This window comes from Primulina tabacum, chromosome 1 (genome assembly GCF_025594145.1).
Source record: "Primulina tabacum isolate GXHZ01 chromosome 1, ASM2559414v2, whole genome shotgun sequence".
In the NCBI taxonomy this organism is placed as follows: domain Eukaryota; kingdom Viridiplantae; phylum Streptophyta; class Magnoliopsida; order Lamiales; family Gesneriaceae; genus Primulina; species Primulina tabacum.
The window spans coordinates 37343908-37368241 of record NC_134550.1 but is presented as its reverse complement, the minus strand read 5'-3'; positions in this window follow the sequence as shown (position 1 = coordinate 37368241).

Below are 24334 nucleotides of genomic sequence, written 5' to 3'. Positions count from 1 at the left end.
AATTTTGAAGGGACAATAGTTTGACGATCAATTATTAGAGTTGAGGAGGAAAAGTGATCTGACAGGAGTTTTGAAGAAATGTGTTCCTATGAATGATGACATTCGAAAATATGTACTTCTTGAAGCTCATACAGCGCCAGCGCCATATTCTGTACACCCTGGTAGTTACAAGATGTACCAAGATCTTCGACGTCTTTACTGGTGGCCAAGTATGAAGAAAGATATCATGTTATTTGTTTTTGAATGTCTAACCTGTCAACAGGTTAAGATTGAGCACCATAGACCGGCGGGATTGTTGCAATCCTTGCCTATACCGCAATGGAAGTGGGAGCACATAACTATGGATTTTGTTGTTGGGTTGTCAAGGACACAGAAGGGCTTCAATTCTCTTTGGGTGATTGTGGATCGATTGACCAAGTCATCTCATTTTCTTCCTGTCAAGACGACGTATTCTATGAATCAATATGCTGAGGCTTATATCCTAGATATTGTGAGACTTCATGGGATATTGGTATTGATAGTTTCAGATTGTGATCCAAGTTTACATCTGAGTTTTGGAAGAGTTTATATCGAGCCTTGGGAACGAAATTGGCTTTTAGTACCGCCTGCCATCCTCAAAGCAACGGTCAATCAGAAAGGGTTATCCAAATTCTTGAAGATATGTTAAGGGCTTGTACGATTGATTTCCCGGGAAGTTGGGATTCCAAATTGCCTTTGGTGGAATTCACGTTTAATAACAGCTACCAGTCTTCTATCGGCATGGCACCTTATGAAGCTTATATGGAAGAAAGTGCCGATCTCCTTTGTTTTGGGAAGAGGTATGTGAAAGGAAGATGTTGGGCCCGGAGTTGGTTCAACAAACAGCAGATGTTGTGGTATTGATCCAAGAAAGAATGAGGACCGCTTAGTCTCGACAGAAGAGTTATGATGACGTTCGACGACGACCTTTAGCATTCGAGGTTGGTGATCATGTATTTATTAAGATAGCTCCTCTCAAAGGAGTTATGCGATTTGACAAGAAAAGTAAATTAAGTCCTCGATACATTGGGCCATTTGAGATTCTAGATAAGATTGGAGACCGAGCCTATCGTCTTGCATTACCACTAGACTTGGATCGAGTTCACAACATATTTCATGTTTCTATGCTACGTAAGTACCTTTATAATCCATCTCATGTTCTTCCGTACGAGTCATTGGATCTTTTACCTAACCTAAGCTAGGAGAAAATACCGGTTCAAATTCTTGAACGCAAAGTTAAAGTGTTGAGAAACAAAGAAATTGGCCTTGTCAAAGTTCTTTGGAGGAATTAAGTGATTGAAGAGGCTACGTAGGAGCCGAAAGAAGAGATGAAACATCGTTATCCGAGTTTATTTGACGGTAAGAAAATTTCGGGGACGAAATTTGTGGGGACCCGGACGCTAATCATGTTCTTAATCATCATCAGGATCAATTTACTAATCAAGTAATTAGGGTCATAAAATTTTTTTCTCTTTTTTAATGCGGAATGTAGTGAAATCAAACTAATATACAACTCAGTATAAAATAAAGTACAAGTCCTGTACCGTCTACAAATCAGTAAAAACTAAGGTTCAACATCTAATTATCAAGTGCCAAAACTATATACATCAAAGTCCGAAGTCTCCACTCTATCACGATCTCTCCTCATCTCCTGGACCCTGATCCTGTTCCACCTGTTGTCATGTACACATACAAACAAGACAACAGCCAGATAATTCCGGTGAGAATATAATCCCAGTATAAATCAACGAAACATGCAATCATATAAACAAATATAAAGCATGTAATAGATAACAGCAATATGTATCAAAAGGATCTATCGCTCTGATACCACCTGTTGTGGGGACCCGGACGCTAATCATGTTCTTAATCATCATCAGGATCAATTTACTAATCAAGTAATTAGGGTCATAAAATTTTTTTCTTTTTTTTAATGCGGAATGTAGTGAAATCAAACTAATATACAACTCAGTATAAAATAAAGTACAAGTCCTGTACCGTCTACAAATCTGTAAAAACTAAGGTTCAACATCTAATTATCAAGTGCCAAAACCCTATATACATCAAAGTCCGAAGTCTCCAGTCTATCACGATATCTCCTCATCTCCTGGACCCTGATCCTGTTCCACCTGTTGTCATGTACACATACAAACAAGACAACAGCTGGATAATTCAGGTGAGAATATAATCCCAGTATAAATCAACGAAACATGCAATCATATAAAAAAATATAAAGCATGTAATAGATAACAACAATATGTCTCAAAATCTGAAACATAATCAATATCGGACTGTCGACAATACTCGTAACTCTACAATTCAGACTAGACTCAATCCTAGTCTAGGGATCCCGGTTTCCAGAAGTTGGCATTCCCATATCGACCAACAGTAATAGAAAAGACTCCAGTTCTATCCACGTCGATAGGGTAACGATTACCAGTAATAGAAGAAGCTCTTATTCTATCCACATCGATATAGTATCGATCACCAGTAATAGAAGAAACTCCGATTCTATCCACATCGATATGATATCGATCATCAGTAATAGAAGAGTTACGATTCTATCCACATCGATACAGTACCGATCACCAGTAATAGAAGAAGCCACATTTCTATCCACATCGATAGCCAATCATCCGGTGACAGACTTTGGCACTATCGCCAATACACTATCTTGTGACATCGTGCAATGTGCCCGTGACGATCCCGCCACTATCAGGCACTTCTGTCACAAGATTACTCGTCTAATACCCACTATCTATAAATCAAGAGAGCAAGTACCTCAATCAAATCAATGCAAATATCAATGCAAAAAGTAAAGTATGTGATTTCGGGAAACTCAAGTCTAAACCGACTCAAGTCGATCTCCCAATACCATATTGACTTATACCTTTCGTTTGTAGTCACTGTCTGAAGCAATCTCAGTTCTGAATTCAAGACTGTCTTTGTAAATCTGAAATGACATACCGGGAATACTAATATCAATATTTCATTCTCAATTCAATACTGAATCTGGTTAATCTGGATTTAATTCAAAATCAACGGTATAACGGTACAATCTCAATATTCCCGTCAATACAACATCACCAGATAACAGTTACAATCCATAACCAATATCCAATATAATCTATAATCCAGTTCCAATTCAAATCTGTCCGTATAAATCAATATTTCCTAAAAAAAATTCATAACAATTCCATAATCAGTCCGTTTCTCAATCTGACTTCGATTCTATGACGTTTAACATGTCAAGAACATCATATATGACGTGTATTCAATTCCAACAACATCATAATTTCAAAACATGTCAAAACGTAGTAAAACTTACGTCCAGTTGTAGCCTACGTTGTTAGGAACTCGGTACCGAAGTCGGATTTAAAATCAGACGGACGGATTTCTCACGAATCGAATTCTAAAATCAAAATGGAAAAGTGGCTTCGATTTTTTCCCTTTTCTCTTTGATTTCGAATTTACCTTCGTATATATATATATATATACCATGCATGCTTTCGTAAAACGTGGCTCATGTCTTTGTGCTGCACGTCTCGCGCATAAGCGCGACCTACATCGGCGCATATGCGCGAGACCTTCTGGTCTTCGCACATTTCTTCTCGGCAGCTCGCGCATATGCGCAACACCTTCCGCGCATATGGGCGAGACTCTCTGGAGTTGTGATCGAACCTTTACACAGCTCGCGCATATGCGCGCCTTCCTGTCGCGCATATGCGCGAGACCTTCTGTCCAATTCGCGCATGTGCGCGTCTCATGTCGCGCATGTGCGCCGATGGTACTGTCCTCACACATACATTTTCACACGTTACTTCAAATCGTGTCTCGGTTAATCCTTTCATAATCATATCAAATTATAAATCAATAATTACAGATTACTAGGATTAAATTTCCGGGCTTTACAAAATTTATATAAGGAGGGAAGATTGTAATATCCCGACCTTTTATCATGTTATTGTTTATGGTGTAATTTATGATTTTTTGTGATAAGGTATGGTTATAGATATTTTAATGGTTATTGGTTATGGATATGTTATTGGAATGGTTAAATATGGTTATTATTTGGAGTTATGTTTATGGTTAGTGTTGTTATGGTAATGAATGAGTTTTGTTGATGGTTGTGTTGGATGAATTGTGGATGTATTGGGATGCTAATTTTATTGGTATGGAATAGTATTGGTAAAGGTTGGATTTAAGGTGAGTTGGGCAAGATTTTTGGTGCCAGGGACAGTGCCGCAGTGCCAGAAGGCAGCGCTGCCTGGGCGTGCAGGGCAGCGCTGCAGGGCCGAAGCCCTGGCGCTGCAGGCGTCGTAGGGCGGGCGCCGCGGCGCAATTCGGGCGGCGCCGCGGTGCTAGTTGTACGAGAATTGTTATTTTAAAACACGTTTTTGGTGTATTTGAAGGCTTTTAACCCTTTTCTAGATGCTTCTCCACAATTCTTTCTTCTTCCATTAGTCTCCATCGGTTCTAGTTCATTTTTCTCTCCAAGGTTCTCTCCATTTCTTATCTTCAAGTTCAAGAGATCTAGTTGAATTATTATTGTCTTACAAGGTAAGGTTTCTTTATCTTTGGGAGTTGGAAGGGTTTGTAATATTAAGGGTTAAGTTGGGTTCTTAGATTCATTGGATTATTGGTGATGATTTATGGTTATTATTGTGATTATTGTTGTAGGATTCATTCAAGATAATCATAACCGTCATAGTGCTTGTGGGTTGTAAGTAGAATCTTCCTTTCAAATGCTCACATGATATATATGTATATAAGTCATGTTTATTGATGTCTAGCTCCTTCCATTGTTATATTATTGATGTATGTATTGTTATTAGTTAATTGATCCAAGAATACCATTGAATTCATTGATAAGGAGCTAGTACTCTATTGTTGCCTACCTAAGTATTTGTTAAATTGTCTCAATGAAATTTTCCATGATCAAAGCCAAGTAAATGATAGTTAATTTATGCATGTCATTGGCCAATTTCATGATTATGAGTATCTCTCACAGTTTTGATATATATTTTGTAATGCCCGAGATTTTATTACTGTAATCTGAGATTAATTTGAAATGATTTATTTATTAATTAAGATGATTATAAACGGAACGGATCAGACCGGGAGAACCGAAAGATTATTTAACATGAAGTACAAGAAGAGTCCCCGCGCACATGCGCGACAGGTATCGGCGCACATGCGCGAAGATTACAGAAGCATAGACGCACATGCGCGAGATAAGGCGCGCATCTGCGCGACCCGTCCAGAAACTTTGGCGCATATGCGCGAGATGAAACGCGCATATGCGCGAGTGGTTAAAAGCCGAGACCCGTAGGTCTCGCGCATATGCGCGGATTGTGTCGCGCATATGCGCGAGACGTGTTATGTGAAGGAGTGAGCCACTTGCCTTGCATGCACGAGATATATATATATATATATGTATAAATCGATTGTTCCTTCAGTAAGGAGAAGCCTGAAGAACTTCATACATCTTTTGCCTCATAGATTTGAGTGTTACGCAAAATCCGTCCGTCTGTTTTTGAATCTGATTATAATACTGTGTTCCTATCAACGCAGGCTACAACTGAACGTGAGTTTTATTACGTTTAGACATGATTTGAAATTATGATATTGTCAGAATTGAATACGAATCAGATATGATGTTTCTGCTACAGTAGACATTGTATAATTGAAGTCAGATTAAAGAATAGACTGGTTATACAATTATTATGAATTTCAGAGTTGATTTAGTTGAGATTCTATATCAGAGTTGTGTTATTATTCAGATTATGAATTGTACTGATACTAATTATGAATTCTGATATTATATCTGTGATGTTGAGATTGACGGGATTATCAAGACTGTAGTATTATGCCGTCGAAACATCAGTTGATTGATATTGATCAGATTCAGTATTGATTGAGATTGTATTGTTATGTCATTGACATTAATCAGATTGTGTTTGATTTGAGTATTGATCAGAACAGGTTTTGAACTGAGTTATATACTGATATTGTATTTATGCGATCGTCATTGTTAGATTCGGTATGGACAGATTGGAATACAAGACTTCGTCTTCATCAGACCAAGAAGAGAAAGGTATAAATTGATGTTAATTGGGAGATCGACTTGAGTTAGATTTAACTCGAGTTTCCCTAAACCACATACTTGTATGGTATTGTTTTTATACCTTCGTGTTTTAATGATTATGTTATTCTATTGAATTAGAAGTAGAAAGCAGAGAGCTATTGAGTGAGAGTCACTGACAGAGGGGTTAGATTTTGACAGTATAGTCACTGACCCATTGCACATTGTCAGACTAGGCTTAGTCTTGGTAGATACGCCAAGGCACTGGACGTTTGGGGTATCGATATGCTTAAGATACAGACATTTTTCTTATTATAGATTATTCGATACAGCTAGACCAATGTCCAGAAATAAGAACGTACCGCCACCGCGACTGGTAGTAGTAGGTGGGAGACTTGTTACGTTCTTATTCACCGGGATCCCTAGATTAGAATGAGAGATGAGTCAAGTCTTAGATATCGAGACTAGAACTTGATTTACAGATTTGTATTGATTTATGTTTCGTAGATTACGATTCAGTTATTATTTACAGATTGGTATTGATACATGTTGTTTGATTATGCTACATGTGATAAGATATAATTCATGCTTTTATGTTAATTCAGTTAACTGCATGTATACATTATTAATACTGGGATTTATTCTCACCGGAGTATCCGGCTGTTGTCTTGTTTGTATGTGTGCATGACAACAGGTGGGGCAGGATCAGGGTCAAGAGGATGATGAGAGATCGAGATTAGAGTGGTGATTCCGGACTTAGATGTAGACTTGGTTTAATACTGGAAATTAGTAGTTGAACCTTAGACTAGTTTGAATAATTGTTGTACATTATTGTACTTTTATACTGAGATGTATATTAGTTAAATTCCATTACGTTCCGCACTTATATTTTAAAAAGAAAAATTTTTAGACCCTGTTTATTATAATTGTTTGAATTCTTCCTAAAGACGATTAAGGAATGAATTAGCGTCCGGGTACCCACATATTTATATCAAAGAGATACTCTTCACAGGTCACAGGTCACAGGATTATCATTTTTTTTTCTTTTAATTCATGTCATGAAATACCATCTATATTGATTTGTTATTATTGTTCATTGAAGATGGTATTATTCATTGTTCATTACCATTGCTATAGCCATGTTTCAAGCCAAGCCATGTATATTTACTTGTTATGTATAGCTTCTTACTTACTGAGTTTTATCTCATTCAAGTTAACGTCATATGATGCAGGTGAGAAGAAAGCTTTAAAGGGATTGTCCAAGATAGAAGAAGTCATATGGCATGAGGAAGGGAAACTTTTGGCATGTAAAATCGTATTTGATGGGTTGAATGAATATTGGATAGTTATGTTTTTTTAAGTATGCATCTTTTGGGGAAAGAATTGTATATTTTGTTAATAATATTGAATGATGGTTTAATGTTCAAAAGAAAAAAAAAATGGTTATGGCAAGATTTAGTCAAGTTTTTATTCTTATGCATGTTAATTGTTTATGTTTCCCTTTCAAATGTTAAGGCTTCCGCGTATGTGATTCACTTAAATGTAAGTGTCATGGGAGTGGGTTGTTTCAGCTATTTTCTCCGAATTTAGAACAATTTTCCCAGCCAATCTTGAAAATTAGTGTTCTGTTAGCTTGTTTTAATAACATAAATGAATTACGTGACGAAATCATAATAATACTGATGTGGAAACAGAATAAATGTTACCGACTATTTTAAAATATTTTGTAAGACGTAAAATATGGACTTTTGTTTTTTCAAATTGCCTCCCACTATTTTGACATTTTCACCACCCTCTGATGACAAACGTGAAATCCAATTTTCTTAGTGAGTACGCAAGGCAAAATTGAGAAATTATGATCCCGAATAATATCAGCTAAGCATAACTTCCAAAAGGTAGAGCCCAATTGCAACTCCTTGCAACCCTTACGTAATTTTGCCTCACGTTTGAGGAAGGTCTAATAATATGATCCCCTTTCTCTTCACACGTCGAGCCCGACTCATCAATGTTGAATCTTAATGGACGGTCTCCATGAAATCCCCAATAATATGAGCCGAAGTCATGGGATTCAACGTAGTTCACATCAAATATGTTAGTGGAAGTCACAGCTTTCCGGCGTCCAGGCCTCCCCAATAATATGAGCCGGACATTGACCTCGGGTAGCATTCATCATGCAACCACCGTTGATAAAAGACAATGAATTATTAAACTTTCTTTTAAATATCCTTTTAATGGGTTTGATTTAAATTTTGGATCTCTTCCAAAATGAGGGATTTTAATTTTAAAAATTTGTCTCATCATTAATTTTAAAACTTGTGTAATGATTGTTTGTATATTGACAGATTCATGGAACTCTTGTTATTATATTAATAATAATGAACATACTGATTATTTATAATATATCACATAAATCATAAATAATAAAGGATGATCGATAACCGAGAGCTAATTAATCCATACGAGCCACATACGGATACATGTCCATAACATAGGTAAATTTAGGGATGCAAATGCAATATTACATAAGCTTCCAATATTTTACATGTCATCGATCTTCTAAATTACTTCCGAGGATCGGGCCCATCGTCTTCAAATCATGATCTCCTACTAATTCTAATATTTACATTAAATATCCATTGCACATTGGGGTACAAATTTAGGCGGTGGAAACAGATTATAAACCAAGTCCACTTTTAATTATCAAATAATCAAAAATACAATACGTAAAATATCCTAACATACACCTAGCACACTGGTCATAGCTCTCGATCATCCTTTTAAACATATAATATCATATATTATATAAATACAATAATATCACATATTATCAATAAATCGTGTATCACGTAAATTATCACTAACCACCATAATTATCATTTCAAATAAACACTTTTATTTAATTTCAAATAATTAAATTTCTTGTAAAACACCTTTTACTATAAATAATTAAAATCATGTTACAATTATTTATTTTGTAAGAAATTAATTTTATCAAAATTATGGTAGGGGTAAAATCGCCCCTATTTCAAAAATATCAATTTAACCCAAAATTTTGAAAAATCTGAAAATCGCCCCTCAGCCCGAACAATTCAAGCCCACGATCCAGCGCGGTGCCCGAAACGTTCCTATGCACATGCCGCGTGCACAGACGCGCATGTCGGGCGCGCGCCTAATTAGGTCCACAATCGAAGACTGTCTTCCTCGCTTGGATTGCACTAAAAATCCCAAACAATTTCTTTGTTGAGACTGGGACATCCGAATTTCCTAAATCTGGAGTCGGTGTAGCGACGACATTGGGCATCAGAAGGAAGAAACTTGCGACCAAATTTTTCTTCACCCTTTTTCAAAAGGCCGAACAATTTTTTTTCATACCAACTCTGTAAAGGCCCGTATTTCGTATTCGCATTTTCACGAAATTATCAAAAATTTTCTAAATAAATAACTTGTCCAATTCATAAAATAAATCTATAAATAGATTTAACTTTAAAATAACAGCGGAAGTAAATATTGTGTTTCAAAACAACAACTTAAAAATAATCCAACATATTAAAATTTGAATTTTAACATAAAAAGGTGAATAAACTGAAACATGAGGTCCTCGGGTTCCTACTACTGCTGACCCAAGTTAGTTCACTTGTCTCTGCCCTCAGTCTCGGCCTCATCAGTACCTACAACAATTAAGTCTAGTGAGTATAAAGACTCAACATGCATATATCGTGAATAGCAAGTAAATATATCATAAAATCGTATGCAACGTAAAATATCATATCGTAAAGCGTAACGTAAAAATCGTGTCATGACTAAATATAAATGTGCATATCTGAAAATCGTACGTAAAAGATTTGCTCGATAGAGCCCTGTCATAAAATATCATATCGAGATTTTTTTGGTAGAGATAATGTTTCAACGCAAGTGGCCCATAACATATCATGAACGTCTGATCAGACTAAACCGCAGTATACTGGGCGGTAGAGATCACCATAGCCCCTTGGACTGGATGTCCGTACCCATACATAATCGTAAATCGGTCGTAAGTCACCGGGTGAAGAGATCTCATAAGCATGAGGTGGCCACAAGACATATCGCATATATCTCAAAATAAACATTTTATATTTTATGCACGTAATATAATTATAACTATGTTTTTACCGGATGAGTTGGATCGTCCCCAGGCTTGCTGCGACCTAATCCTAATATGAGACACATGCAAATAATCTAAACATGACACAAAACTTCATATCCGAACCAAAAACGAGACAAACGAGACCAACAACCAAATTTCCAACCACGGCTTCGTACCAACCCGAACGAACATTGAACCATCGTTTAGCCATGATTAAAATACACTTAAAATAATGAAATAATATCCATAAGAACTGTAATACACGAAAAATAGTGAATGGAGGCCAAAATCATGAAACGCTCTTTCGAGAGTCACTTTGGACACATTGCACCGTGAATTCTCGTACGACGTCTAAACTCAACGAAATCACGAACGGCCAAAAACATGACCTTCATAACTCATTGGGTACTGTCCAGTCCAAGGCCATAGGCTAAAAGCCAACTGAGAACTCGAACAAGACCCCTGAACCGAAACATTGCTGCTGTCCTAAGGCACGGTGGCAGCAGCTGTGCATTTGCTAGTTATTTTAGGGAACTAATGGCCATTGGGCCTGAACCACCGACCAGAGTCCCTTACCAACATCCTAAGGTGTGGCTTGAACCATGGCTAAGGGCATTTGGCCAACCACAACTCAAGCAAATACTGAGGACCACCCAAAGCTCAAACCGAGAGCACCAAAATTCTGTAATGTGTGATGTATTGAATTGTTTACTGTCTTGTATCTTTCCGGTGGCCATATGATTGACCATGGCTCAATCTAGGCATGATGAGGTATTGTGTGAACCATGGCTAAGGGCTAAAAGCCAACCACTATCCACCCAAACACCCCAAAACCGAAACTCACTCACACAAACCCGAAGCGAAGAAAACCGAGGGGCACTTGTGTTGTTGTTTTAAAATTTGATGGATCCATGAACCAAGCTTTGAAAGGCTGTCTTTGTCACGTCATAGACATGCTAAGAGAAGGTTCTAACCATGGTTACAGGCCCTGGGCCAACCAAGATTCGAACATTCACCTTAGACAACCAAACAACAAAAATCGTGACTCAAACTTGCAACTATGGGAGAGTTTTATTCTTTTATTGTCACATCTTTAGCATGGGCATATGGACTTGAACCAATGAACCATCAATACTCTAACACACTCTAGATCATGCCTAGATGTAGTTTTTAGTGCCTGGGGCCGAACTCATTACCTGGAATCATCAAAACATCTCAAGCGTGAAGCACAGAATAAATGGCCGAGAAGGATTGTACAGATTATTACAAAGTTTGCTGTCATTTTTTGTTTTTATTCATGAATCCTGAACATATATTGGTTTAAAATATCTATAAGACTTGATTGAAGAGAAAATAAACAATATATAATGCCTGGAAAATTTGTTTTGAATAAAACAAAGCAATACGACGAACACGGCGCGGCGGAGTCGGAGTTTCTTTTCTTTCTTGTTTTTCTGCTACTGTTTTACGATTTCAGCAGCTGATCTCTTCTGGTATTTTCGAAGATATGGTGTAGGAATATTAGGTAATGAAGGTGAAGGCTACTAGGGGTGATAAATGAGTCATGCAAGGCATTTAGATGGGAGTTACAAGTGAAGAGTTTGAATGGCAAATCAATTGCTTCTTTCCCTTCTTGCTGAACGAAATGTGTGGGTTTGGTATGTTAGATTAGTGGGTTGAGGGAAATTAGGTGCATAATGGTTCTTGAATTATCACTAATTGGTGAGTTAAAGGTGAGGGAAATTATTACTCCATGAAGGCCATTGAGGGTTGACTTGAATGGAGAGTTGCCAAACATAATTAAATTTTCCATGAGATGATCGAAATTTGGTAACAATTTTTAAGGTACTAATATTGCTTCAATCTTGTATTTTAAATTCTTAAAGTTTTAAACACTCATTATGTATTTTAGTGAATTAATAAATTAAATTAGGATAAAATTTTTTGCATGGCATGGCTTGGTCTTAAAATTAATTATTAAAAAGTTAGGTTTTAATTTCTTGAATAAATTAGGCCTAGATTAATTTTATCTTAATTGGTTACACATTTTAATTTAAGCTTTAATTAAATATTGGGCATAGAAGAACTTATTTAATAACTTAAATCCAATTAATTTAATAAATCTTAAAAAACATTCTTTATCATTAAAATAAATCATTCTTTGGCTTAAATTAAATTTAGGAATATTTTTCTTATTATTAATCTTATCTCAAATTCTCCGAACTCCAGTCCGGTCTCGCGTATTTATCCGAAAAGATAAAACTAAATTTCTGCGATTAAAATAAATAGTCGTGACTTAACAATGTTTAAAATGAATTAAACCCTTCATGTATATATATAAAATCATTTTTAATTTAAATAATAGCAATTGTGCATGGCTTATACGTAATCTGATTTTTCGGGTTCTACAACTCTCCCCCCTTAAAATAAATTTCGTCCTCGAAATTAAAACTTACCGAATAACTCGGGATATCGACTCCTTAATTCTGGCTCAGATTCCCACGTAGCTTCTTCCTCCGAATGATTAAGTCATTTGACCTTCACTAGCTTCACCAACTTGTTCTGAAGCTTTTTCTCCTGTCTGTCTAAGATTTACATTGGTCTTTCTTCATAAGACAGGTTCGGAGTGACTGCAACGGTTCGAAGTTCAAGACATGCGAAGGATTCGCCATATATTTCCTCAACATAGATATGTGAATCACGTTGTGTACTCCGGCCAGATTCGGCGGAAGAGCGACACGATAAGCTAACATCCCAACCCTGTCGAGGATCTCAAATGGTCCGATGAATCTCGGACTGAGCTTTCCTTTCTTTCCGAATCGCATGACACTTTTCATAGGTGCTATCTTCATGAAAACATTATCTCCAACGGCAAACTCTAGATCTCTCCTCCTCTGATCCCTATAACTTTTTGTCGACTCTGAGCAGTCGTCATTCTATCACGGATCTTGACTACTAGGTCGGCAGTCTACTGAATAATCTCCGGACCCAATTCTGATCTCTCCTGTGGGGACCTGGACGCTAATCATCATCTTAATCATCTTTGGGATTTAATTATCAATTAAGATAAACAAGGTCTAAAAATTTTTTCTTTAAAATGTGGAAGGTAATGGAATCAACCTATTATACAAACCAGTATAATAATACAAATCTTGTACAACATGCTTCTAGTTCAAACTAATATAAGGTTTAACTACTAAATTTCAAGTATTAAACCAAGTCTACATCCAAGTCCGGAATCACCACTCTAATCTCGATCTCTCATCATCTTCTTGACCCCGATTTTATCCCACCTGTTGTCATGCACACATACAAAACAAGACAACAGCCGGATACTCCGGTGAGAATAAATCCCAGTATAAATAATGTATGCATGCAGTTAACTGAATTAACATAAAAGCATAAATTATATCTTATCACATGTAGCATAATCAAACAACATGTATCAATACCAGTCTGTAAATAAAACATGAATCGTAATCTACGAAACATAAATCAATACGGATCTGTAAATCAAATTCTAGTCTCAATATCTAAGACTCGACTCATCTCACATTCTAATCTAGGCTAGGGATCCCGGTGAATAAGAACGTAACAAGTCTCCCACCTACTACCACCAGTCGCAGTGACGGTACGTTCTTATTTCTGGACTTTGGTCTAGCTGTATCGAATAATCTACAATAAGAACAATATCTGTATCTTAAGCACATTTATACACCAAACGTCCAGTGTCTTGGCGCTCTGGTTTACACCGCGGGTGCGCTCACCCTACTGTAGCAGCACCGCGGGTGCGCTACCTCTGGGACCGTGGGTGCGGTGTTGCTACTGTAATTCTATTCAACTTTCTGTCCATGCACCGCGGGTGCAATCCTTCTTTAGGCGCGGGTGCGCTCATGCTACTGTAATTCTTCCACATTTCATGAGCTCAACCGCGGGTGCGGTCCTTTCCTTACCGCGGGTGCGGTCTATATTTCATGCACCACTTCATAATCTCATTTAGTGCTTCTCATTACATGTCATGCATACTCATATCTTCCGAATATCACATCAATGAAGACTAATAAATCTCAAGCCTTACATTTCTCCCCCTCTAAGAAATGATTTCGTCCTCGAAATCACAAGTAATCAATTCAGACATATTAGAAGGAATGTATACAGAGTTTAAATCAAAAACTCATCTCAATGAGTCCATTCTGAAATCTTAATCTCATAACAGATTCTGTCTTTCAGATAGTCTCTTTGAAGCACAGTCAACTTACTGTATTTTCAATAATAAAATAGTCTTCATTCTGAAAATATCTTTCTTGTACGGATCTGTGATTTTAGATTGGAATAATAATTCAAGAGCATAATATCATAATACCCTTCGAAATAACTCTGACCGAATCAATCTCACAATACTGGCTATACAACATCTGTATATACCAATCAACAGCTCATACCAAATCAATATCATTCGCTGATATCAGATCTGTTTATTCCAGTCAAGGATATATTAAATCTTTGGCCCCAAATACCAATCGTCGTCATCCAACGTTGGCGTATTAAATCTGTCTGGTCTGAGCTATCTTCATTCTCTTCTGAATTAGCTACATTTTCTTTGTCATATCTCTGACCATATCAGATCATATCTCAGGTATCTTCGAGATATTATTCTTATACCAAAGAAATCTGCAGTACTCACTGTACAATGTATCGTCTGTAACTATTTCATTATCCATCTGGTTATCTGCTAATTATTATCGTACAATAATTCACACAGCGACAATATGTCATCTTAACTGGTGCAAGCATCCAGCACTGCAGCTCTCTGGATATCTCTCAATATCCGGATAGTACGCTCTGGCTATCTGTCAGTCGGTGGATAATATATGAATGAGTTCATGGTACGTTCTGCCACAGTTACAAACTCAATCAAAATCACAATCTGACATAGTCTAGTTCTACATTCTGGTCAATCTGACCATTTCTTTGACATCGATCTTTGTCCTCTGGTCATGTTTGTACGTCATCTTGTACAAACTAATAAATATAGATTGAACAATCTGTCAATCACAATCATATCGTATTTACAATCTGGAAGTATTATAGTGATCTCATTACGAAATTCATCGAAATATACTCCCCATGTCTAGTCAAGAATATACAAATTCTGTAATAAATCTTCTGATCTCTATCTTTCTATCTTCATTTATTGGCGATTCAGACATTTCATTACAATTCTGCCAACATTTCAGCATAAATTCTGTCATAACTGATTTAATCTGTCTATATCAACACTATCTGTTCGAATTATCATATACTTTCTGTTACCTGAACGACTACTGAATCCATTTCTGTGCGCTTCTGACCCTATCTGTCATTTCCAATTCGAATTATTTGGTATAAACCATCAGTTAATAATATAAATTAAAGAAAAATACCTACCTGGTATTCGGTTCTGATTGTCGATATCAAATTCTGTTGTACAATTCTGAAACATTTGACATCACAAGATAATCATTCTCATACCGTAAAATCACATATCTGTCACTCTGATCGATGCTCTGTTCTGATTATTGAAATCAAGCTCTGAACATTCTGATTATATTTCTGATCTACTGAAATTCTCGAATTCAACTCTGATTCGGATTGAACTGTATATAATCTCAACGGTTCACATTGATCTGTATCAAATACGGCTGTAGAAATATGACAATACTCAGGCAGACACAAAACAACAATCTTATACGAAAATCTGTCAATTCAAACCAAACATACATTTCTGACATTTCTGAAATTTCTGATATGTCTGATATCGGTATCATAGATACAACAAGCATGAAATCATCAGAATATCTCTAAACATACTGAAATATGCCACCGAGAAACACTAAATCAAATGTAACTCCTGGCCCGTACTCTTCTACTGATCTTTCAATTCTTTCACTTCATTCAGTGACATTCTGCACATTCAATATCATTCTGTACTGAATTCTAAATCACAACCAGTACCTGGTGTCAATCCAATCTTTCTCTGATCATCTTACTGCTGATCATAAATCAGATCTGATTCATACTCAATAATACATATTACCAATTCAAATCAGATAATTAGATAACATGTATTTTAAAGCAGTAAAGCATAATGTCATGCTAGCACACACAATGTAAGTCAACATTAAAATAAATCTCATGCTAGCAATCACATGCAAGGAAAGATAACTCAATATACCCCGCTCATTCTCTTCTATCTCAGTCTAAAGGATCTATGGCTCTGATACCACCTGTTGTGGGGACCCGGACGCTAATCATTATCTTAATCATCTTTGGGATTTAATTATCAATTAAGATAAACAGGGTCTAAAAATTTTTTCTTTAAAATGTGGAAGGTAATGGAATCAACCTATTATACAAACCAGTATAATAATACAAATCTTGTACAACATGCTTCTAGTTCAAACTACTAATCTAAGGTTTAACTACTAAATTTCAAATATTAAACCAAGTCTACATCCAAGTCTGGAATCACCACTCTAATCTCGATCTCTCATCATCTTCTTGACCATTGATCTTATCCCACCTGTTGTCATGCACACATACAAAACAAGACAACAGCCGGATACTCCGGTGAGAATAAATCCCAGTATAAATAATGTATGCATGCAGTTAATTGAATTAACATAAAAGCATGAATTATATCTTATCACATGTAGCATAATCAAACAACATGTATCAATACCAGTTTGTAAATAAAACATGAATCGTAATCTACGAAACATAAATCAATATGGATCTGTAAATCAAATTCTAGTCTCAATATCTAAGACTCGACTCATCTCACATTCTAATCTAGTCTAGGGATTCCGGTGAATAAGAACGTAACAAGTCTCCCACCTACTACCACCAGTCGCAGTGGCGGTACGTTCTTATTTCTGGACTTTGGTCTAGCTGTATCGAATAATCTACAATAAGAACAATATCTGTATCTTAAGCACATCGATACACCAAACGTCCAGTGCCTTGGCGTATCTACCAAGACTAAGCCTATTCTGACAATGTGCAATGGGTCAGTGACAAGTCTGTCAAAATCTAACCCCTCTGTCAGTGACTCTTACTTAATAGCTCTCTGCTTTCTACTTCTAATTCAATAGAATAAACATACTCATTAAAACACAAAGGTATAAAAACAATACCATACAAGTATGTGGTTTAGGGAAACTCGAGTTAAATCTAACTCAAGTCGATCTCCCAATTGACATCCATTTATACCTTTCTCTTCTCGGTCTGATGAAGACGAAGTCTTGTATTCCAATCTGTCCATATCCAAATCTGATAATGACAATCATATAAATACCATATCAGTATATAACTCAATTCAAGACCTGTTCTGATCAATACTCAAATCGGTATATAATCTGATCCATATCTGAACAAGGTACAATCTAATTCATATCAATGATATCATGATAGAATCGAAATCATTACTGAATCTGATCAATATCAATCTACTGATGTTTCGACGGCATAACAATACAGTCACAATAACCCCGTCTATCTCAACATCACAGATATAATAACACAGCTCATAATCCTCATCATAAACATCTATCGATTCTGAAATAACAATGTTGAGTATCATTCTATCAATCTTCAACTCAATTCAATACATGTACGTAGTAATATTCTATCTCGGTACATTTTAGTAGCATAACGGCGTCTTATCGGTATACCAGCAACTCAAATGTCATCTGTAATATCAACAAGTCATAATTCTTAATCACCATCACCCATAAGACTGAAAATCTGTATACTCTCATATACATATATGCTGGAATTTCACACTAATCGCATATTCTATCCGTTTTTCAATCTGATACCAAATATATGTGTTCCTTCATTTCGACAACATATAATATCAAGCATATATAGATTCCTCCAACATCTTAATATCAAACATGCTGAAAGTAATAAAGTATATACCCTTTCGAAGCTATTGTCAAGACGAACGCAAATCTAAGCTCGGATTTAAGTTTGGATGGCTAGATGTTGCACTAACCTCAATTATCGAGAGGAAGAACTTTGAAGCTTTCATGTAGTTCCTTCTGGGTTCGTGTTTCTGAATGAAAGGGATGAAGGAGACAACACCTCATATTGCATGGCTAAGGGCAAGTGTCATTATTTTTCCATAACCACGTTGCACCGCGGGTGCGGTATGATCTCGGCAGCCCTATCCAAAATGCAGAGCCATCGACCGCGTGAGCGCTCTGGTTTACACCGCGGGTGCGCTCACCCTACTGTAGCAGCACCGCGGGTGCGCTACCTCTGGGACCGCGGGTGCGGTGTTGCTACTGTAATTCTATTCAACTTTCAGTCCATGCACCGCGGGTGCAGTCCTTCTTTAGGCGCGGGTCGCTCATGCTACTGTAATTCTTCCACAATTCATGAGCTCAACGGCGGGTGCAGTCCTTTCCTTACCGCGGGTGCGGTCTATATTTCATGCACCACTTCATAATCTCATTTAGTGCTTCTCATTACATGTCATGCATACTCATATCTTACGAATATCGAATCAATGAAGACTAATAAATCTCAAGCCTTACATCTCCCCTACTTCATCCCAATGAATAGGCGATCTACACTTACGACCGTACAGTGCTTCATATGGAGCCCATACCTATAGACGACTGAAAACTGTTGTTATAGGTGAACTCCACCAATGGCAATTTCGACTCCCAACTCCCTGAGAAATCAATGACACATGCACGGAGAAGATCCTCCAAAATCTGGATAACTCTCTCTGACTGACCATCCGTCTGAGGGTGGAAAGCTGTACTAAACAACAACTTCGTACCCATAGCTGAATGCAGACTCTTTCAAAATGGGGAAGTGAATCTAGGATCTCGGTCAGACACTATTGAAACGGGAATACCATGAAGTCTGACTATCTCCCGGATGTATAACTCTGCCTACTGAATCATGGTGAAAGTCATCTTAACAGGAAAAAAGTGCGCTGATTTCGTAAGACGATCAAAAATCACCCAGATAGCATTTGACCCTCTGGCTGACTTCGGCAAACCAACAATGAAGTCCATGGTAATATTCTCCCACTTCCACTCGAGAATAGGGAGAGGCTTGAGCATACCTGCTGGTCTCTGATGTTCCGTTTTCACTAGCTGACACGTCAGACACTCGGATACAAAACGTATGATATCCTTCTTCATTTTGGGCCACCAATCCAATAACTGCAGATATTTGTACATCTTCGTACTCCCAGGGTGATTAGAGTACGGCGACATATGGGCCTCAGATAAAATATTCGTTCGAATAGAATCGCTGCTAGGAACCCACATTTTTTCTCGATATCTCACAATACCGTCGCTAAATGTTTACAAGATACTGCCCTTGGCCTCATCTCTCTGCCTCCACTTTGCCAACTGCTTGTCTGCTAGCTGTCCACTGCGAATACGGTCTATAAGAGTAGACTGAATCGTTAAAGTAGATAGACGGGGAACTCTACCTCGAGTGTATGTCTCTAGATCAAACCTCTACATCTAAAACTGAAGAGATATCGGAATCACAAAATGAGCCATCACTGCGAATTTCCTGCTCAATGCATCCGCAACTACATTAGCTTTGCCAGGGTGGTAGCTAATGTCACAGTCATAGTCCTTCATTAACTCCAACCAACGCCTCTGACGCATATTCAACTCTTTCTGCGTAAAGAAATATTTGAGGCTCTTATGGTCGGTAAAGATCTGGCACTTCTCTTCGTACAAATAATGCCTTCCAATCTTCAAGGCAAATACTATGGCTGCCAACTCTAGATCGTGGGTAGAGTAATTCTTCTCATGGATTTTCAACTAACGAGAAGCATATGCTATCATCTTCCCATGCTGCATCAACACTGTGCCTAAACCGAGCTTCGAAGCATCGGTATACAAAACAAAATCTCCGGGCCCTGACGGCATGGCCAATACAGGCGCTGAAATAAGAGCTTGCTTCAAAGAATCGAAGCTCTTCTGACACTCATCGCTCCACACGTACTTAGCATTCTTCTTTGTCAACGACGTGAGTGGAACTGCAATAGAGGAGAATCCCTGAATAAACTTTCGATAATATCCTGCTAGCCCAAGGAAACTACGGATCTCTGATGCATTTTGCGGCACAACCCAATCTCTGACTGCTGCAACTTTCCCTGGGTCTACCTCAATACCGCTGCTAGAAATGACGTGGCCTAAGGACGCCACCTTCTCTAACCAGAACTAGCACTTACTGAACTTTGCGATTAGCTTGTGCTTTTGCAAGGTCTGCAATACTGCGGTCAGATGTCTGCTGTGATCCTTTTGATTCTTTGAGTAGACGAGAATGTCGTCTATGAATACTATCACAAACTGATCAAGATACGGCTGAAATACGTGATTTATGAGATCCATGAAGATTGCTGGCGCATTCGTCAAACCGAATGGCATCACAAGGAACTCGAAGTATCCATAACGAGTCCTAAAAGCAGTCTTGAGAATATCGGCGTCTTTCACCCTCAAATTGTGATAACCAGAATGCAGATCAATCTTTGAGAATACTGAAGCTCCCTGCAACTGATCAAATAAATCTTCAATCCTCGGATGTGGGTATTTGTTCTTCACTGTAACTCTGTTCAATTCCCGGTAATCAATGCAGAGCCTCATCGAACCATCCTTTTTCTTCACAAATAAGACTGGCGCGCCCCATGGCAAAAAACTGGGCGAATGAATTCCATGTTAAAAAGTTCCTGAATTTGCTTCTTGAGTTCTGCCATCTCTGTCGGTGCTAATCGGTACGGTGCTTTTGAGTTCGGTACTGTACCTGGCATAAGCTCAATAGAGAACTCCACATCTTGCACATGTGGCATACCAGAGACGTCATCAGGAAAAACGTCTAGAAAGTCTCTGACAATTGGGACATCGGAGGCTGACTGACTGGGTGTTTCGGGAACAGATGCAAAAGTCGCTAAAAACGCTCGACACCCTCTACGCATGAGCTCTCTAGCCTGGACACAAGATATTATACGCGGTAAATGAAAGTACCTGTCTGGTTCGAATAAGAACTGCTCTCTGCCAAGCGGTCGGACTAGAACAGATCTCCGCTGGAAGTCATTCAAAACTCTATTCCTTAATAGCCAGTCCATACCCAGAATGATATCAAATTCTCGCATCTACAATACGATAAGATCCGCATAAACAAAATTACCATCAAGTTCGAGGTCTATGTCTCGGATCACATTAGTAGCTGTCAGCTCCTCTCCAGAAGGCAGTACTACCGAATACGCTATATCTAGTCCAATGGCTTGACCTTGAGGAAATTTACAAAGGTCTCCGAAATGAATGAATGAGTAGCCCCTGAATCTATCAAGGCATTTGTAGCTGAACCAACTATAAAAATTCTCCGTGAAAGGTTGAAACAACATGCTGAACCCAATAATTACAAGAACTAAACTTATAGGCATGCGAAGGTCAAAGTTCTTCTAACATAAATTCTCGAAAATAACCCTGATTCAAAAATCTTAACCCAACTAACAAAACATTAAATTTCAAATACAAACTTAAAGCTTTTAAGATACCTGTCAAGAGCATCGTCTCCGGGTTTGTCTCCGCGGCATGGAGAGCAAAAACTCTGCCTTGGGTAGGCAGATTATTCTTAGGGCATCCTTCAATAAGTGGTCAGGACTACCACACTTGTAGCTGTGGGGACCCTGGGCTCTAACTAAATTATTTTCGAGGCTTAATTCGATCTCTATTCAAAAATACAGGGTCAAAATTTTGCTTTTAACATTAAATCAAATTTTTATAACTCAGGCACAAGATAATTCTATATTATTTCATTACAACAAACATAATATACATGTCTCGTTTTATTCATATTCTACAAACCAGTAATTAAATACAGTACATATCAAAAGTACAACTACTAGTTCATCTGCTACGCCCGTGATCACCACGCTATGTCCATCTCTCATCTCTGTCGCGACCCTGATCCTGCCCTACCTGTTGTTATGCACACATACAGACATAACAACAGCCGGAAACTCCAGTGAGAACAAATCCCAGTATAAAACATGCTGATACGAAATCATAAATCATGCATGAAAGCAATAACAATGGCTCCATAGTCTATGAAACCGATCTATCTAAACATGCAACTCAAATCAAATCATGTCTTGACTCGAATCGACTCTACTCTAGGGATCCCGGTGTGAATAAGACGTCACTGTCTGTCACCTACCCTCCAATCGGGGTAACTGTACGTCTTATTCCTAGACTTCGGTCATATCTGTATCGAATGTCTACAATCGGAGTGAATCTGATCCGAAGCGTCGATACCACCGAACATCTAGTTTGGCAAGTCTGCCAATGACTCTCCTATCTCAAAGGCTTGAATATAAATCTATAAACAAGACAGCATCATATCAAGAGATTTGAATATAAATCTATAAACAAATCACAATCATATCAAAAGATAAACAATAATTCTAGTATGTGATTTTGTTGGGAACTCAAACTGAATCTCATTTGAGTTGTGTCTTCCCTAAACAAAACATGAATTATACTTTTCGTCGCACAATGTTTGTCGATGTCGAAGTCTCGATGACGAATCTGTCACTATCAAATCTGAAATGGAAATGTTGATACATATTCTATCAATCTCTAATCTCAATCAACACATATCCAATTCAATACTTGACCTCGGTACCATTTGACGGCATAATGACGCAATTTCTCGACACCGGTCAATCCAACTCTCAACATATATCATCAATTCATACTTCTCAACTCATAATCATCATTATAAGCACATGATAGTACTCAAAATCAAATATGCTGGAAAATCATAACAATTACATATGATGTCCGATAATCGATCCGTTTACGAATATATAGTCACTAACTACTTCACAAGAACACATAATCTAGTGTAACTCACAATTTCCCCAACATCAATATTTCAAATCATGCTGGAAATGAATGAAACTTACATCCCCTTGTAGCCCTTGAAGAGGTGAGCTCAAAACCGAAATCGGATTAAAGTTTGGATATATGAATCTCTCAAAATCACAATTTAGGAGCATAAGAAAGTGAAGCTTTTTCCTCTGGAGTCGTTCGATGCTTGATGATGAATTGAGGAAGATTGAAAGTGTTACACATTATGTAGCTCATGCCATGTGTCAACTTAATGTGCATGCTGGACTTCTCGCATGCAGCACCGCAGGTGCGGTCACTCTTCACCGCGGGTGCGCTGTGCCCACGGCATGCCTTTCATTTTCTGAAATTAAACGACCGCGGGTGCGCTACATATAAGACCGCGGGTGCGGTAACATCAACGCAGGTGCTGGTCACGTTTGAACTGCGGGTGCGGTGTCATTTCTCTAAATACTTTTCAACTCTCTGTCCATCAACCGCGGGTGCACTCTTTCTTGGACCGCGGGTGCGGTGACCTTACTGTAAAAATGACTAACTTTTTGTCCATGCACCGCGGGTGCGGTGCTTCTCTAGGCGCGGGAGCGGTCCCTTTCTTCAAGCACCACTTCATCTTTTCATTTTATCCACATACAATCCAGGGCATTACATTTCTCCCCCTCTGAGATATTAGTTCGTCCTCGAACGTGAAATCAATTAATCAAAGTATGTACAAACAGCCGTAAAATTAAAAGCTGAATAAATACTCACATCATGAGAATAACTCGGGATATCTCTGTCTCATATCTGCTTCTGTCTCCCAAGTCGCTTCCTCGGTGCCATGACGACTCCACTGGACTTTCACTAGTGGAATAGTCTTCGTTCTGAGCTGTTTCTCTTTCCGATCAAGAATTTGTATTGGTTGTTCAACGTAACTCAACGTCTGATCCAGCTCAGCTTCGTCAGGCCGAATGACATGAGAATAATCTGGCATGTATCTACGTCATGTATCCCGGATAGAGAAGGAGGAAGAGCTAGTCGATATGCTCGATCGCCAATCTTTTCAAGAATCTCGTATGGACCGATGTATCTAGGAGACAACTTCCCGCGTTTGCCAAATCTGACAACGCCTCTGAAAGGAGAAATCTTCAAAAACACTCTGTCTCCTTGTTCAAATACTAGGGGTCTACGTCTGAT